The 18,156-nt window shown below is 48.5% G+C and overlaps 1 protein-coding gene across 1 annotated transcript in view; it reads left to right on the top strand.

Annotated features, from left to right (window-relative positions):
* The window catches only part of RNF17 (ring finger protein 17), a 3,777,565-nt gene that overhangs the window by 1,314,096 nt on the left and 2,445,313 nt on the right, over nucleotides 1–18,156 (top strand). The window lies entirely within an intron of this gene.

Raw genomic sequence — 18,156 nt, 5'->3', positions numbered from 1 at the left:
TGTCCCTCGACAGCCACCGTATCGGCGCCGACATCACCATGCCCATAAATAGCCACGCGCGGCGGCCGTTGCTCAATTCCGTTTTTCTGCGCTTCGTGGGGCCTCGTAATATCGTTGCTCAGTTCTGTCAGATAAAACCCCTTATATTTACTCGAAATACCAGCTCGTTCTCGATGGCTTCTTCATCGGAACCGACGACGCTGCGGTCCGGCTTAAAAAAATGTCGAGACTGCGGTAAGAAAATGTCGATAACTGATCCACACAGGATCTGCTTGTGGTGCTTGGGAGTCGAGCACCATTGTTCAGAGTGTGAGGAATGCATGTCCATGACGGTGAAAGCCTTGAAGGAGCGCAAGGGGAAGTTCGAGAGAGGTAAGTCAGTCAAAACCTCCTCGAAAGTTTATTCGGCCGAGTCGAGGCATTCGTCTCCTCGCCGTCGAAAGTATTCCCATTCTAGGTCTCGAAGTAGCTCCCACCATTCGTCGAGATCGAGACACTCAAAGAAGAGGTGTCGAAGATCCCCTTCCTCGTCATCTTCTGTTTCCCCAGAAAGGGTCTCCTGCCCACAAAACACAGCTCTCAGGCCGAGTGGGAGGAATTCAGGAAGAAAATGCTAAGCGTCTTCGAGAAAGCGGCCTCGACCACCTCGAAGACAGCTGAGGGTGATACCCCGGGTGAAAAACCCAAAAAAGTTGCTGCACCCGGCGAAAGAGTCCACCCGAGAGCGCCACGGGCCATCGGGTAAGAAGGCACCATCTTCGACGCGGTCGTCGAAGATCCCTTCGACGCATGGATCAGCGCCATCGACGCCGTTGTCGAAGGGTTCTTCGACGCATCGAATCGACGCCATCATCGACGCTGATGAAAGAGAAAACCAAGGCTACTTCACAGCCAAAGGTCATACCAAGAGCCTCCGGCACGAGGCCGAGACCGTCGTAGACATCCTCGCGTAGGATCCGGATCCTCTCGAGTTCTTCGAGGCCTCTTCCAGTTTTCTCGACGCCTTTTTCGGCACCTTCGAAGCCTGTCACATCGGCGTCGATGAAATCGACGTTTTCTTGCCCAGTAATGACGAGTTTGGCTCCTTCTGCCTTAGAAATGGGTTTTACACCATTTCCGAGGTCAGAGTACCTGTCATGATGCATACCCCCGGGCATCCAAACCACGTCCATCAGCCCCGGGGGCAGGTATCATGTCGCCTTGAGAAAACCCAGCAACCCCTGGTAGGGACCGTCTGGGTTCAGTCCTGGCGCCATAGGCGCCAGGCTCATGGGTGCACACTTACCTGATGCAGACCATGCTGCAAGAAGATCCAAGCCCATGTGAGGGCTGGAAGGGACTACTTTACCGTAGGGACTATTTTGTTACTCGGGTGTGGGCGGGGAGGAATACCTACCTGGGACAACTTTGGAGGCTATTTAAACCACACCCGAAGAGCAGCACACGCTTCGCGTTATTCTGCATCCAGCAGCGTAAAGCTCACCGTGCCAACAGCAGCATCCAGCCTTCTGCCACGCCCGCCTCGAACCTGGAGCACCTAGAAAGAAGGAAAGAAGCAAAGGTTAGAACAAGAGTATTACCTGATTTCTTACCTGATTCCGGATTCATCGCATCTTCAAACCAGAGGAAAGACTTTGTTTTAAACGCGTCGCATCGCCAGCAGCAGCACCGCGCCATACTCGCCGTTCCACGCAGTATCTCTTCGATCCGGCGCTGTCTCCATCTTTACTTTGCCGAATCCCGGCACCTAAGAGGGACAAGAAACAACAAGGTGAGCAGAGAGAACAGACAGAGACAATCTCTTTAGCCGCCATATGCTTACCTGATTTTACCTTCAGAGGTATAATTCATCAGCACGCCACATCTTCTTATGCCGCACCTGTAAGATAAGGAGAAAGCAGCAAGTTTAACCCTTGTCATTATTTACCGGACAGTGTTGGGTAACACAGACTCTTACCGGAGCGCTTTCAGCTGTCAATCTTCTTATTGAGTCAAAGCTGCAAGATAAAAGAGTTATTGGACAGGAGTGAATTCCAGACATTTTGAACTCTTACGAACTATATACTTACGGCTCTTCGCCAGGACCTTTTGGAGTCAGGATTCGTCTACAACTCTTCCAATATCTTCAGGCCAGTGAAGTAACTGGTCATCAACGCGCCCCTCAGTGCTTCACAGGGTGGGGGGCTCATCCTTCAAGAATATAAGGTGAGATTGCTGAGAGGGCGCTTCAGAGGTGATTAGTGGGGAGGACAGTGGGGGTGCTATCACTTGAATCCACAAGTGGCTAAATCCATCTCTCCACTTGTAGGAGAATATTTCTACGGGCCAAGCAGACAAGATTAGGAGGGCAGATCCAGTCAGTCTTTGCTGCACTACGCATCACGTGGGTGGAGGCCGCAGCAGTCCGGGTCTGACCGTCGCCCCTGTGGGAGCCAGGTGAGCGTAACAGTACTCCCGATTATCATCAATCTATGAAGAAGGGGAGGATTCTGACCAGGAAACCTTCGGGTTGCAGAGGACCACACTACCTGTTTCAGAGGATTTTACCTCTGAGGAAAGAAGGTTGAAAGACCTACAGGAATCATTACATGAGGCAAGTGGGCTGGACACTTCCGCAGAAGTGGAATTTGTCAAACCAGACCCAGGGGAACATGCCGAAACACCCTATAGAACCCTGATGGCAAGGATTATTGAATTTATGGGTTTGTCTGCGCCTTCATCTGTTTTTCAACAGGATGACCTGACAGACATACTAGACAAAGGTCCACAGGAGGATCCTGTGGTCCCCTTCCATGCAGCCTTGCAAAGGAAGATTTCATCTAATTGGGAAACTCCTGAGGTTATCCCTGCAGTCAATAAAAGATTGTCAGCCAATTATAGGGTAGCTGCAACTGACCCTGAATACTTATCAAAACACCCGACTCCAGAGAGCCTGGTGGTTCAAGCGGCAACTTCATCAAGCAGCAGATCCGCTTACCCTACTGTCCCACAGGATAGAGATGACAAAAGGTACGATTCTATGGCAAAAAGTCTTTTCTGCTTGTAGTATGGCGTTGAAGTCCATCAACGTCACCTGCACGCTCGCCAGGTTCAGTCACACACTGTGGGAGTGTGCTTCATCAGCGGCTGACTGCATACCGCAAGGAGAGGAAAGGGAAGCCTTCCTTAACATCATTAAAGATGGCAAAGATGCCATGTGCGAGTCACTTCAAACTGGCATCGATTCCGCTGACAGTATCAGCAGGGCCATGGCGGCAAGTACGACAATCCGCAGGCATGCGTGGTCGCGAAAGTCTGGCTTTGCCCAAGATGTACAGGCCAGACTTTTGAATATGCCCTTTGACGGCTCTTCTTTATTCGGTAAAAAGGCTGATGACAGTCTGGAAAAGTTGCAGACATCTAAAGCAGCGGCAAAACATTTAGGAGCTGCAATCCGCCAAACCCCTTTTCGCCCCTCAGGAACCTCTGGGAGAGGAAAGTCCTTTCGCTATTATTCCGCATTCGGGAAAGTCGGAGGACAGCCGGCTGAAAGAGGCCAAAGGAGATCCACCCGAGGTGGACAGGTCAAAAGTACTAAAGCCGCAGCATCAGGTGCCTCTTTACCCTCGGCATCTGCATCAGCCGCCCCCAAACCACTCTGAGGTCTTTCCACACAAAACACCTGTAGGGGGCAGGTTAACTCACCATCTGACGGAATGGCAGGCTATTACGTCAGATGCTTGGGCATTGGAGACAGTTGCCCAGGGTTACTGCCTACCCTTTCTACACATCCCTCCGAGTCATCCACTGGGGCACAACTCTCTAAAAGTTCCAGATCCGCTCCTCTTGCAGGAAATTATAGACCTGCTAGAGAAAGGTGCCATAGAACCGGTACCTGTAGCGGACAGGAACAAGGGCTGGTACTCCCCCCTACTTTCTCATACCAAAGAAGGACGGATGACTGAGACCCATCCTGGACTTAAGAGAATTGAACAAGTTCCTAAGGAAGGACAAGTTCAAGATGGTAACTCTCTCTCAGATCCTTCAGGCCCTCCAGCTCCAGGACTGGCTGGTATCTCTGTACCTTCAGGATGCTTATTTCCATGTGCCAATCCATCTCAAACACAGGAAATACCCGAGGTTCCCAATTGGCGACTCTCATTATCAATTTCGAGTTCTGCCATTTGGGCTGACCTCCGCCCCGCGGGTCTTCACCAAGCTAATGTCGGTAGTGGCTGCGAGTCTAAGGAGGGAAGGGATCCACGTCTACCCCTACCTGGACGATTGGCTGATCAGGGCTGTATCTTCGGAACAAGCTCAGATCCAGCTAGATTATGCCTGCCACTACCTTCACAAACTGGGCTTCTCCCTCAATTTAAAGAAGTCACAGATGATACCATCATAGAGACTCCAGTTCATTGGAGCGGTCCTGGACACTAACCTGGGAAAAGCCTTGCCACCAGAGGTGAGGGCTCAAGATATTCTGCAGATTGTCAACAAGTTCCAAAATGCCCAACGTCTCCCAGCCTTCGACTTTTTGAGGTTGCTAGGCCTCATGGCATCCTGCATCTTCCTTGTGCCAGAGGCTGGCCTGAGAATGAGATCACTTCAGTGGGCACTGAGAACTCAGTGGTCGCAATTCTCAGGGAGAATGACAGATCTCCTCCGGATTCCGGACAAGGTAGCCCACGACCTTCAATGGTGGGCCTATCCAGAGAACATCTTGAAAGGAGAACTGTTTTGGCAACCATGGCCGGAGATAGCAGTAGTCACAGACGCCTCACTCACGGGGTGGGGAGCCCATGCCAACGACTTGACCATCAGCGGTCGTTGGTCTCCATCGGAGTCCAGACTACACATCAACCTATTAGAGCTGAGAGCGATCAGACTAGCGCTGAAGGCTTTCCTGCCATCAGTACACGGGAGAAATGTCCTGATAATGACGGACAACACGGTGGCCATGCACTACCTCAACAAAAGAGGAAGCGTAGGGTCACTGCCACTGTGCAGAGAGGCAATGCAGCTCTGGTTTTGGGCAATTCAGGAAGGAATCTCTCTATCAGCAGTCTACCTAGCCGGAGAGAAGAACTTGACAGCGGACGCTCTGAGCAGGCAGAGCACAGTCTCCCACAAGTGGGAGCTAGCTCAGGAAGTCCTTCAAGAGATCTTCGCCCTTTGGGGAACCCCTCAGGTGGATCTGTTCGCCACCAGCACCAACAGGAAGTGCGATCTGTTCTGTTCAAGGGAATTTCCCCCGAGAGGAGCTCTAGGGGACGCGTTCGTAGTGGACTGGGAGTTCCCACTCCTTTACGCGTTTCCACCAGTCCCTGTTATTCCTCAAATGATCAGGAGGTTGAGAAGATTCCACAAAACCATGATCCTAATTGCCCCGCACTGGGCCAGGAGAACGTGGTACCCGGACCTTCTAGATATGTCCATCTGTCCTCCGATACGTCTTCCACTCAAAGTGAATCTTCTCTCACAGAAGGGAGGTCAGGTTCTCCATCCAGACATCAGAACCCTCAACCTTCACGCTTGGCTTCTGAAAGGGTGAGGTACAAGGATTGGGACCTCCCTGATGACGTCATGGAGGTGTTGCTTCCGGCCAGAAGGCCAGCAACAAAGTCTTTATACCGCTGCCGTTGGAACAAATTTTGCAGCTGTTGTAGAGAAGTGAATATCAACCCTTTTTCATGTGGTACACCAACGGTGTTATCGTTTCTACTCTACTTGGCAAACTCAGGCCTTCAAGTTGGCACTGTAAAAGGCTATCTCGCAGCCTTTTCAATCTTCAAGCGCACTGCGGAGGAACCATTGTATTTCAAACTACCTCTAGTAATACAATTTCTCAAGGGATTAACTAATGTTTATCCTCCAAGACCATTCCAAGTTCCCTTATGGGACTTAAATTTAGTCTTAAATTTCCTAATGGGTACTCCATTCGAACCACTCCACTCTTGTTCGCTGAGATTTCTCACTCTTAAAACTGTCCTATTGGTAGCACTAACTAGGAGGGTGAGCGAATTACAAGCTCTCTCTTGTAAACCCCCCCCCATACAATTTTCCATAAGAACAAAGTTGTCCTACAGGTGAAGCCTAATTCCTCCCAAAGGTGGTTTCTGAATTTCATATCACTCAGAAAATTACCTTACCTTCGTTCTACCCTCCTCCCCATCCGGGGAAAGACGAAGAAAGGCTACATAGTCTGGACCCAATGCGAGCTCTGAGCTTTTACATCAGCAGACTGGCTAGGATTAGGCAAGCAGACCAACTGTTTGTAGGATACTCGGGTCACAATTTGGGACTACCCATAACAAAACAGACCATTTCCAGGTGGATTATTTTGGCCATTCTGGAATGTTACAAACTGGCAGGGAAAGAGCCACCCCAAAATCTTAGGGCTCATTCAACCAGGGGTATCGCAGCCTCTTCGGCCCTCCAAAGAGGGGTACCGGTCCGAGACATATGTGCGGCTGCCACATGGTCGTCCGGACATACATTCACAAAATTTTACAACCTGGATTCCTCCACTAGTCAAGAGACCAGATTTGGCAAAGCCGTTTTTCATTCGGTTCATTCCTAAAAGGGATACATGAAATTATTACTCCCACCTCCAATTACATGCCACTGCTATGGGAGTCTATCAAAGATAAGGAATACGTTGGAGGACACAATCCCTTCGAAGAACAAGTTACTTCTTACCTTGTAACGTTCTTTCGATGGGATGTTCCTCCGACGTATTCCTTATCGCCCCTCCCATCCATCCCCGCAGTAATACTTCCCTTGTGGTTGCAGCTTACGCTCCTTCAAGGTCAATAACCAATTCAGGCATGACTTATCTTATGCTACAAAACGGAACTGAGCAACGGACGCCGCGCGTGGCTATTTACGGGCATGGTGACGTAGGCGCCGATACGGTGGCTGTCGAGGGACATCGACTCGGCCGACGCGCAGCGCCCTCTACAGAGAAAACATTCCTGAGGCCAGCAAGCTGGAGACGAATTATCAAAGATAAGGAATACGTAGGAGGAACATCCCATCGAAAGAACGTTACAAGGTAAGAAGTAACTTGTTCTTCTCCAGCATGTGTCTGGCATGGATTCACATGCAAAAGCTCCCTCCAACCCCTCTGCGGCTCTTCTCTTGGTCCTACTGCCAGTTTACGTGCTACCAAATCTGAAGATGGCTGCCCGAGGAGGGGCTTAGGTAGAGGGCAGTCATTGGTTGGGGGCAGTATGACTCAGACCAGTGATTGGTTATTAGTAGAAAGACAGTTCAGAAACTAAACTGAAACTGATTTTATTTTTCTTTACCGAGGATTCCCAGCCTGACAGGGAATATTCATGAGCATGTGAATCCATGCCAGACCCATGCTGGAGAACAACAGTTACAGGTAAGTAACTTGTTCCTTCTGGGCCGTGTGCCAAATGGACTAATAATAAAAAACAGAGATAAGAAGGCACTGCAAAGAACTATGGGGATTGGTGAGCATACAAGCAGACTCCAGGCAAGCGTGTAAAAGCAGTGCCGCCTTTATTGGATCAAGGGTTGGACAGGCAGCACAGATATCAGTTAGATGTTAGGGCCAGCTGGCACCACCACCCAGGCAGGTCCTCCCAACTCGGCTCCAACGGCTCAACTGCCTAGAATGGAACACATGCTAAACTCTGCCCTAGCATTCTGACCTGTCATTAGGTTCCACAGCATCACGAGTATGAGGTTACATGAAGGTGACTGCAAGACACCTCCACAAACTGCAAAAGAGTCTTTTCTGTAGCTCCCATGGTTGAAGGATGATGTCCGCAGGAAATTTTGTTGAAATGATTCCTAATGGCAAATGATGCTTGTGTCCTTGCTATTGCTTACGCAAGAGAGATTCACTTATATTTTTGTTAAGAAAGAGTTTGTGCTGGACACATTGTGGGGATTGGAGGCGTGGAAAGGGACAACCCGAAAAAGCATTAATAGGGTCAGCTCACTCTGCCCTGCACATAGCTGTTCGGGACGGCAGATCTGGCAAGGGGAGGACTTGCACTGGTGAAAGATTGAAGGAACACAGAGGCTTTCCAGTTTGGAGGAGCCATCTCCGTTTTTTCTTTTTTACTGGATCTTAATGCCTTCCAGTTGGCTTTTGGATGTTTTGAAGCATTTTGAGTCCCTAAAGGACTCTGCCTATTGACATTTGAGCTGAACTTGTTTGAGGTGCTTGGGAACAATTCAGTTTTTACTCGTAAAGCAAAACCACTTACCACCTAAAAAGCAGAAATTCTGGATTGACTATATGCTGGCACCATTAATCCCAATGGACATGTAATACTTTTTTGAAGCATGTTATCCTATTTCTGTGACTTTTTTGATGAAAATATCATGGTGTATTAATAGGTGACTTTTTAATATTTTGGGGATTTTTCAATTTTTCCTTGAATTGTTGATAATCCCAGGCATCTAGTCCTCTCAAGGCCTTTCAACCCTCTACAGTTATTGAGTATGGCGTGGCCTTTTACCCTTCATTTGATATCACATTGAGAAAGGTATTGAGGTATTGATTGAGGCAGTTGCCTTCTATGAAATTGCCTATCATGATTTGGTGAGGCAGGTGCTTGGTTGCCTAGCATGATTTGTGAGGCTGCCTATCACAACCTGGTGAGACAGGTAGGTGATTTTTAAGGTGACTATGATTTCTTGGAGACGGTTGATCAGTCTGTCTTGTTTTGAGGTAGTCGATGACAATTATTTCAGCTTTTTCATTAATGACTTTCCATTTTAAGTGTTGTGTGTAGATAGTGATGATAATAATGGCAATGTTTCTTTATTACAACTGTCTCACAATTAAAAGATTAATTTTTTACGTGAGTGTATGAAGCATTCATTGAGTGTTTATTACTGAGTTATACGTATTTGAACATGAACTTTGGGGCATCTATCTAAATGCATTGTGTAATGTATTATATATGGTACATGTCGTCTAATACACAACTGAAAATGTGTTTTTGTGTAACCTCTGTCCCGTCACTTTGTTCGTATTGTGTTAATGTTTCTCTCCCAGCACCCCGATGCCTGCGAGCTTTCAGCGCTTTATAAAAAAAATAAAAAATGAAGGGTTACTGGATGGTGTGAGCAGTGTACTAGTAATAAAAATATATGTGAGATAGGTAAGCCTCGCTTCTGTTGGCATTTGAAAGCAGCCGCCTAGTGCGGGGGGTTGTTGCCTGCTCTCTTTACTGTTGCACAGTGACAGTACATGCTTTTTCCTACCCCTACTTCTACCACAGCCTCTGCTGGGGGTGTCGTGGACACTCTCCTTGGGCTGGAGGGAAGGCTCTAGAGGTAGGGGTAATAAAATTCTCATTGCAGGGAGCTGAAGCGGCCGTTAAAACTACTCCTGCACCGATGATATTTCAACCTGCAGCAAAGTGCTTAAGAGCCCTTTCCCCTTTGACGGTTGGGGCTGTAGGTCTAGACTTGTACAAATAGCTTTTTCGCCTCTAGCTTTTCTCTGTCTGCAACAGGGGGTGTGTGCGTTAGGGAGAATTCTCTTAAAAGGCTAATTTCCCTTACCTATTGAGTCCCCCAGCAGCTTTGCTGGATTTCAAGGGTTTATTTTTTACTCCTGCTAAGAGTGACACTCTTTTTCCCACTCTTAGGTGTGATGTGTGTTTAAGGCTATTTTTGTGCTTATGGGCTATGGAGTTTTTCTCACTCCATGGGTATCATCTTTTTACGTGTATGTTACACAGCACCCTCAGTGCAGTAACACAGGGGTGTCACAGTGACCCCCAAACAAAGACTTGACTGCAGCTACCGTCTCCCAGGGCATGTAAAGTCCCCATTGACTTTACTAGTCAATAATTATGAACAAAACCAGTACACACCATCTTACTATGGAGGTACTGAGAAGGGTTAATAGTTTTTCCCCGATGTTCATTTTCAAGAGGGTACTGTCCATTCCCTCTCTCCAAAGTTTCTGGCTGGTGGCAGTGGTTACTACCGTAAATAATCGCCCGTGAATTATTTTCCTATGGGATTTTCCCATTGTTCGAGGCTACCACTTTTACTGACAGCCTCTAACGAACCGCCGGGTTATTTTAATATTAACTTTAATCCATTTTTTTTTTTTTTGCCAGATCTTTAATATTTCTTTCTCGTGTCTTTCTCTGAAATCCTAACCCAGTTCGGGGATCCTTTGTTCATCCTTTTGGCGGGCTTCTGCACAGAAGCCCTCCTTTCAGTGCCACTAAGTCTGGGGTAGACAGGAGGTGTGGGAGGGGGAATAGGCACCCTGGACCGGGTTGCCTAAGCAACCCAAGTCGCACTCTGCCCTGATAGGCTGGGGGGTTTTCCCACCAGGATAGCCACTCCACTGTGTGAGTGACAGCTAGGCTGTATGAATGGGTTTTTTTTCTGCATAAAAGCAGGGAGCTGCGGACTGGAAGACCGAAGTCACCACTGGACCTGAGAAATCCAAAGAGGAGAGAAGCCAAAGACATCTGCAACGACTAAACCACCGGTGAAGCCCTGCTGCAGATCCTCCACTTTCCTCCAACGACTCGAGAAGATCTTCACCTGCAAGAGTTTTTCCCTTGAGCTGGCGGGGTCAACCAGTTCGCCAATCGCCTTCCAGGACCTGCCTTGGTCGAATCGCCAGTGTCTAGCACTAGGAGACCGGATAGCCAGGCACCCGCCCACCATGACCGCGATTTGAAAGAGCATACCTTTTAATTCCGTTTTTGGCAGCACCGTGACTGGTTTCATCCCTGGGCAGTGCAGTAACTCGAACCTGCCTCCACGACAAGAGCCTCTCTTCCTCTGCTGGATCTCCCGAACTGCAGGAACTGCCAGGAACTACCGCCACCGCAGGAGCCTTTTCCACTTTCAAGGTACATTGTTCCGCCAGGCCTCCCGTTTCGTTGGGTATTGCTAAAGGTGTTTTAAATCCTTTACTTACCTTCTGGGCTGGCCGCCTTTTCTTCTAACATTATCTTTCTATGTCCTGCAACCGCCTTTTCAATCGTTTAACAAAGACTTGACTGCAGCTACTAGAACATTTTGAACCTAGGCACTTTGCCTTGTACCACTAACTCTGACACAAGCCTCTTGACTCTGGCTAAATCTGTTACAACTGACTTCTCTAGATTGTTTCTCTTCATAAAATGTGTTGGTGGACCTAAAACCCCTATAAACAACTTTTCTTTCCCCTTTATATATTGCTGAAGTGCCATTTTGCTTGGTTTTTAACAAAGTACTGTTGATACTAAAGTGCTGCCTTGCTTAACTTGTTCACAATCCAATTGGGAAGTGTTGCTGCTGTGTCTTAGGAGTCTAAACCTGTGTAACTTGTTCTTTCCCTCCCTCTGAAGAAATTGTTAGAGTGCCATTTCTGCTTAGTTAACACTGTGCCTTTTTGCTCAGTTTTCACTCTTGCACAAACTTGTCTACAATTTAAATAGGGAGTTGTGTATACTTTTCCTGACTGTTTTAACTTACTTTAAATAATAGTGATTTGTGTGTGAACGTCAGAGTGTGTAAAATAAATATATATATTCTTTTTGATACAAAGAGTGGTCAGTGTTTCCTTGTTCCATAGTATTGTAGTCCTATTGTGTAAACCCTCAATACTGCTCATCTCCCTCTTGAGATAAGTCTGACTGCTTAGCCACAGCTACCAACGAAATCTTTGTGGTACAGACTGATACCAAAGGGGATTTATTGCACATACCTGTAGTCTCAATTTTCTGCAGTGCTCCCTAAGGGAACTGCACCGGATTATGCCTAACACTGGGCACATAGTTAAGTCTCTTTGCGCAGGGGACTGGATGTGTTCCTGACCTCAAGGATGCGTACCTTCATCTTCCCGTTTACCAGCTGCATCGGAAGTTTCTGCGGCTCACATTTTCGTCATACTACTTCCAGTACAAGTTGCTGCCCTTCGGCCTCATTTCGGCCCATCGGGTGTTCACAAAGCTGATGAATGCGGTGGCTGGTCTCCTCCCCTGGAGCAGCAACACTTGTACCCTTACCTGGACGACTGACTGGTCAGGGCCAGCTCGCCCTAGGGGGCAATCCACTCCTGCCAGATGCTGGCTGGACCTTCTTCACCATCTGGGGTTTTCTGTTTACAGATGGAAGTCGCAGCTGGCTCCCGCCTAGGATTTTGTCTTACTTGGGAAGTGCTGTGAGACTGCTGTGCAGCAGGTTGTCCCCATGTCCGAGAGGCTCATTTCCCTCTGCAAGGCAATAGGGCCTTTTCTGTCCACCTCGGAATGGTGGTTCCAGCACCTCCTGGGGCTGGTAGCATCTTGCATGCTCACGGTGCGGCATGCCTGCCCCAAAATGAAACGCCTCCTGCTCCACTTGGTGCCCAATTCGGACCAGGAGACAGGTTCTCAGTCGTACAGTATCCTAGTACCCCCGCTCCTCCTCCCGGATCTTTGTTAGTGGTTGTTGGATGACAATGTGGCAGTGTTAGCCCCCTTTACCCGGCCGGAGCCCACTGTGGTGGTGATGACGGATACTTCCCTTTCGGGCTGGGGGGGCTTGCCTGCAGGGCTATTCGATCCATGGTGCTTGGTCCAGGACGTAAGCCCTCCTGCCCCATCAGGGACAAGGCAGTTCTGGTCAGGACAGACATCTCAACAACATATCTCAACAACAATATTTACCTGAACAAGCAGGGTGGAAACCCGTTCTCCCACCCCCCACCCCCCCTCCCCCCACTCCATTTCGTGCATGGAGGCGGTTTCGATCTGGGAATGGCCCCTGGAAGAGGGGATTTTGATTTTAGCAGTCAACCACCCGAGGGACAGCAATGCAGAAGCGGACCGCTTGAGTTTCAACACCTACGAGTGTGAGTTACACATAGACTCCTTGTTGCCCCTGTTTCAGTGCTGAGTGTCTATGGATCTGGACCTATCCACATCTCCTCTGCATTCCTAGTGCCCCCGGTTTGCTTCATGGGCAGAACGGGGTCAGGGGCCTCTGAGAGACGCCTTCCAGATCTGCTGGCACGGCTGCAGGTATTATGCGTTCCCACCTCCTCCTTGCCCCAGCGGATCGTCCTCAAATTCCGTGCGGCGGTGGGCGGCAGCCTCATCCTGTTTGCCCCCACTGGCCTTCAAGTGCTTGGTTCTCGGATCTGCTGCAGTTGTGCTCCCAGGGGGCTGTCCATCTTCTGATTTGCAGCCTAGGATTCCTGACGCAGCAGGGCTGGGCATTGGAGCACCCGGACCTAGCCAGGTTGGCCCTAGTGGCCTGGTTCCTGACCAGCTGTGACTACGGCATGCTCAGTTTTTGGGTGACAACTAGGACATCATACAGGAGGCCAAGAGGCTGTCTACTCGATCCCAGTATCGGAGCAAGTGGACTAGGTTTTGCTACTGAGCTTGCAACAAGGGGCTGGACCCCATCTCTTGCTCCCTGGACGAGGTCTGGCTTTTTCTGCTCATCTGGCTCACTCTGGTGTGCAGGTGGATGCAAGCTGCACCTGTTTGGTGGCCATTGGGGCCTACAAGAATTCCCCAGAGCATGTTTTTTCAACGATCAAACCAGTGGTTAAAGCCCACCTGAAGGGATTGTCCAGGCTTTTTTCTGTGATATGCCACATCCGGTCTGGGACCTCAGTGTGATTCTGGCGGTCTTGCAGCGCAAGCCCTTTGAGCCGATGACCTTGGTGGACATCCGCTGGTGATACTAAAGACGGTGCTATTAGTGGCGCTCCCATCTGTTTGCAGAGTCAGCGAGCTGCAGGCCTCGTCATCCTGCGAGCCCTTCACCTTGTTACATAACGACAAGGTCATCTTGTGCATTCATCCACATTTTTTGGCCAAGGTGCTCTCTCCATTCGATTTGAATCAGGAGATCTGCCTGCCGGTGTTCTTCCCGAATCCGCAGTCTGAGGCAGAAAGGGCTTTACATTCCTTGGACCTCAGGAGAGTCCTCAAGTTCGATCTCTCACGCAAAGTCGTTCAGGAAATCTGAGGCATTGTTTATTACCTTCGGGGGCTCGTCTTTCTGGCACCCAGGCTTCCAAAGCTTCTATCTCCCGTTGGATGGTCCAGGCCATTTCGCGGGAGTATATGGCCAGGGGCAAACTGTTTCCTGAGGGGATTCATGCCCATGCGGTCCGAACTAAGGCCACGGGCATAATGTTTCAGAGACATAATTCTTGGTATGTTCTCTGCAGGGCGGCTACTTGGGCCACTCAGTCGGCCTTCTGTAATCACTATACCCTCGATACCAGCTCCAGTTGTGATGCTGAGTTCAGTCAGGCGGTTCTGAAGAACCTTTTTTGCTTCGTCCTCGATATGAGGCAGGTTGTTACTGCCCCACCCTATGGCTTGTTTGGAATAAGCCACAATGATGGAGAAAACGGGACGGGAGTATGAGTAATTAAAATTACTCACTGTAGTAACTAGAGTACTCGTAGTCCATAGTCGCCTTTCCTTCATACGTCCTACCCACCTTCTCCCCCTTGTTGCCAGGGGCAAATATATTCAGCATAGCCAGGTTTTTAAACGTCCAATTGAAGGGGCCCCTAGGGAACCCTCGCGTAGTGGAAACCAGGCAAATTACCACACACGAACTGATACGCCAGACACGAGGTTGTATTCCCAAAAGCTAGGGTTTATTGCAAAGCAAATAGTCTCAGTTGGCCAACTCGGTCTCACACCCCGCGACGTGTCTCCAGACCTCGAGGTACGCAAGAGCGCAAATAACGTACATCAGTTACATATATACAAAATGGACATCCTGCAATCAGTCATGACATGTTCATTACGCCCATTGTACAGTTTCTTTGAACTGGGTCTGATGATTGACAATTTCGACAAATATGACACCTTCGAACATCTATTTTATCGACAATATGCAACATTGTGAGTCTGGAGACATATTTCTTTGTTGAACAGAACACAGCGCTTCTGTTCTTGCGAGCAAGCTGCTTACGGGGGAAGAGTCGCATTCCAGGCCTTGCTATCTCCTATTTGCTATTCGTGTCCTGGGAGTCAGTACGCTCTGCTGGGCTTAGGAAAGGGGGGCCGTAAGAAAAGCATAATTCAAGCCTTTAGCTGTTTCTTTCTAGCATTTCTACCATATTAACAAGACTAACTGGCATCAGTGAAATGATTAAATGCTGTGGTGCTCTTCCAAGGCTACATGCGGGAGGGGATTGGGCATTCCTCTCTGGGGCTGCCTACTTTGTTTCAACGAATAACTCCCGGCCTCGCGGCCTTGCTTTTTCACTTTGTACAACAAAGTAATCCGTGAAGCAGAATAAGCAGAATAAGCTTTTGGCTAAGCAGTTTTGAACAAAAAGCAATGAGCAAACGTTAGAGAACAAAATGGCGATTCTAGCTACATCAAAATGGCCGCACATTGATCAAACTTATGAGTCTGTATTTCTGACATTCAGTACATGAGACGGTTGGTCTTCGGCCAATATGATACATTGCCATTAATCGTGTGGTATCTATTTTCCTAGACTGACACAATGTGTCAAAAGGGGACTGAGGTGAGGCGCTGGAGGGCAGAGCCTTGGGAAGAGGTGGGGGGCTTTTCCATGCCCTGGTTGTGCCCCTGTGTGCTGCGCTAAATTCTGCGTTGAAGAACTCGCTGTTCCTGGGCACTCGGCGCAACACGATTTTATGGCTGCCGACCCCCTCGGAGGAGAGTGTAAAGGCCATCCTGGGGAAGGTTCAGCGGCTGTCAACAGTGTCCATCCCAACAGTCTTGTCCATCAAATCCCTTTTGGGCATGATGTTGTCCTGCATCCAGCTGGTTCCCTTTCGCTCAGTGTTGGGCAGAAACCTGTGCAGTGCCCTTAGGGACCACTACACACAATTAAGACTACAAGTGGTAATACAAGTTCACCTTTGGTACAAGCCCGTACTACACTGTTAAAGTGGTAACAGTAGCGGAGCACCAGTCTTATCTCAAGAGCAAATGAGCAGTAGTAGAGATTACACAAAGGACCACAATTACTGTGACTCAAGCAAACACTGACTCAAGGTTTTTGGTTGAAAAGTAAAAGTACATTTATTTCTAGACCATCTGTTCGTAAAACACTTCACTTCTATTAATGTAAAACCACACGTAAAACACACAACCAATTCACTTTGTGCAGCACAATTCAAGGTAAGTACCATTGGTTTTGACAGACTGGTGTTGTGAAACAAAGACGTTACCAGGGGGATAGATGCGATAACTTTTTGACAGTAATGACAGTTCGGTCTTACTAAAGATACGCGTACCCACGGGAAGAAATGTTATAGGAGTTAAAACACACTTAGCGCATGAATCACCACAAGAGAGTTGGGGATAAAAATCATAGGCAATACTATTGTCAAGGCAGATAGAATCAGAGGACACTTTCCTAAAAGTAAATAAAAGTCAATAGGCCTGCGCCAGTGTCAAGTGGAACAGGGTTCCTGTTATCGAAGATCACACGGTTAGTACAGTTCACGATTCGAGATTGCCAGGAGTACTTGGATATTGTCACAAGATGAAGCAACAGTTATAAGAGGGAAGGAAGCTAAGGACAAGCATTTAATGAGAAAAAAAGGGATTCACCCTAGTTCCTCGAGGTCAGAAACAGTACCTTATTCAATTGAAGAAGAGCTGGTGCCACGGCAGTTGTTCCTGCAGAATCCCGGTTCCTGTGACTTCGGTCGTGGGGACAAGGACGTCTGGAGCGATCTGCACTACCCAGGGATGAGTCCAGAAGCAGCAAAAGCAACGGTGAATAAAAGGTGCGCTCCTTTAAAACAGGAGAGGCTCTTCAGATGGCTATCTGGACCGCTACAGCTGTGTGCAGCGATTGCGACCAAGAAGAGGATCCTCTGCCTGTGGAAGATGAGTTGGTTAATCCCACCAAGCTCAAGGGAAGAAGACTCTGGACTGGATCTTCTCTTGTCGTCGAAGGGTAAATGGCTCAGGACTGCAGCACGGCTACACCGGGACTCTGTAGTTGCAGCAGCCGTCGTCTTCTCTGATTCTCTTCGGTTCCTTACAGTTCCAGTGGCAACTCTGACTTTCAGCCCAAGAGTCCTGCCTTTTATGCGAAAATCCCCCATTCACACAGCCTGGCTGTCAATCACCCAGCAGGGGGGTTGTCCGGCCCAGACATCCACCTTAGCCAATCATGACAAAGTGCGACTTGGATTTCCAAGGATACCCTGTGCAGGGGGTGACTACACCCCTCCCTCACATTCAGCCCACCTAAATACCCAGGCGCCAAAAGGGGGGCTTCTTGAGAGAAGCCCGCCAAAAGACGCTGAACAAAAAAGGCAAACCTGGTTTACCGCGCAAAGTAAAACACAAGAAGGACTTTAACAAAAATAAATGGCGAATAAACCAGACTGGAGCCAAAAGAAAGCGTATTTGATCAAGCGGGTTTATGTTTGAGGCTACTATGATAGCCTGGAACAGTACCACATTTATATAATATAATCACGGTAGAAAAGTTAGGGTAGATGCCACTGCCACCAGCCAAGTCTAAATGTTAAAAGAGCAAAACAAAGCTCAGAGGCACAGACAAAAAGGGATAGGATTTCACCCTTTCCTGTACTCCATGTAAGATGGGGGTGTACTGGGTCTGTAGTTTTAAATTACTATGTAAAGTAAATGGCAACTTTACCTGTTTTCTGGGGCACAGTAGTCGGCCCTAGAAAATGGTGTCGGGGGAAGTCTCAAAGACAACCCTGTTTTACTGCACGGAAGGTGCGGAGTAACACACATGAAAAGTGTGGTTCATGGAGTGGTGTCCTACAGACCCCACTATCACACAAACAGTAAAAATACACATGGCAAAACACATGTAAGAGTGGGAAAAAAGCTCACACTCTTACCAAGTGGAAAAAATGAACTCCAGAAATCCAGCAAGCTGCTGGGAGACTCACTAGGTGAGGGAAATTAAGCCATAGAATGAGAATTCTCCCTAACACTCAGCACGCAGCTATATTCCTGACACCAATGGGAACTCAAATAGACACAGGTGTCTCATCTCTTCAGCTGGTAGGGACCTTCCAGATCAACCTCTTTGTGACAGCTGCCAACTCCAAGTGCCGGATGTTTTCCAGCAAATAGCCTCAGCCATGGAGTCTGGGGATGTCTTCTCATTCATGTGGTAGGGTGTCTTCCCTTACGCCCAACACACTCCGACTTTGCAATTGCAGGATGAGCCTC

Source organism: Ambystoma mexicanum, chromosome 7q, assembly GCF_040938575.1.
Source record: "Ambystoma mexicanum isolate Mex_15411 chromosome 7q, UKY_AmexF1_1, whole genome shotgun sequence".
Classification (NCBI taxonomy): domain Eukaryota; kingdom Metazoa; phylum Chordata; class Amphibia; order Caudata; family Ambystomatidae; genus Ambystoma; species Ambystoma mexicanum.
The sequence above is the reverse complement of the archived record's forward strand: the minus strand, read 5'-3'. Positions and strand labels throughout refer to the sequence as shown.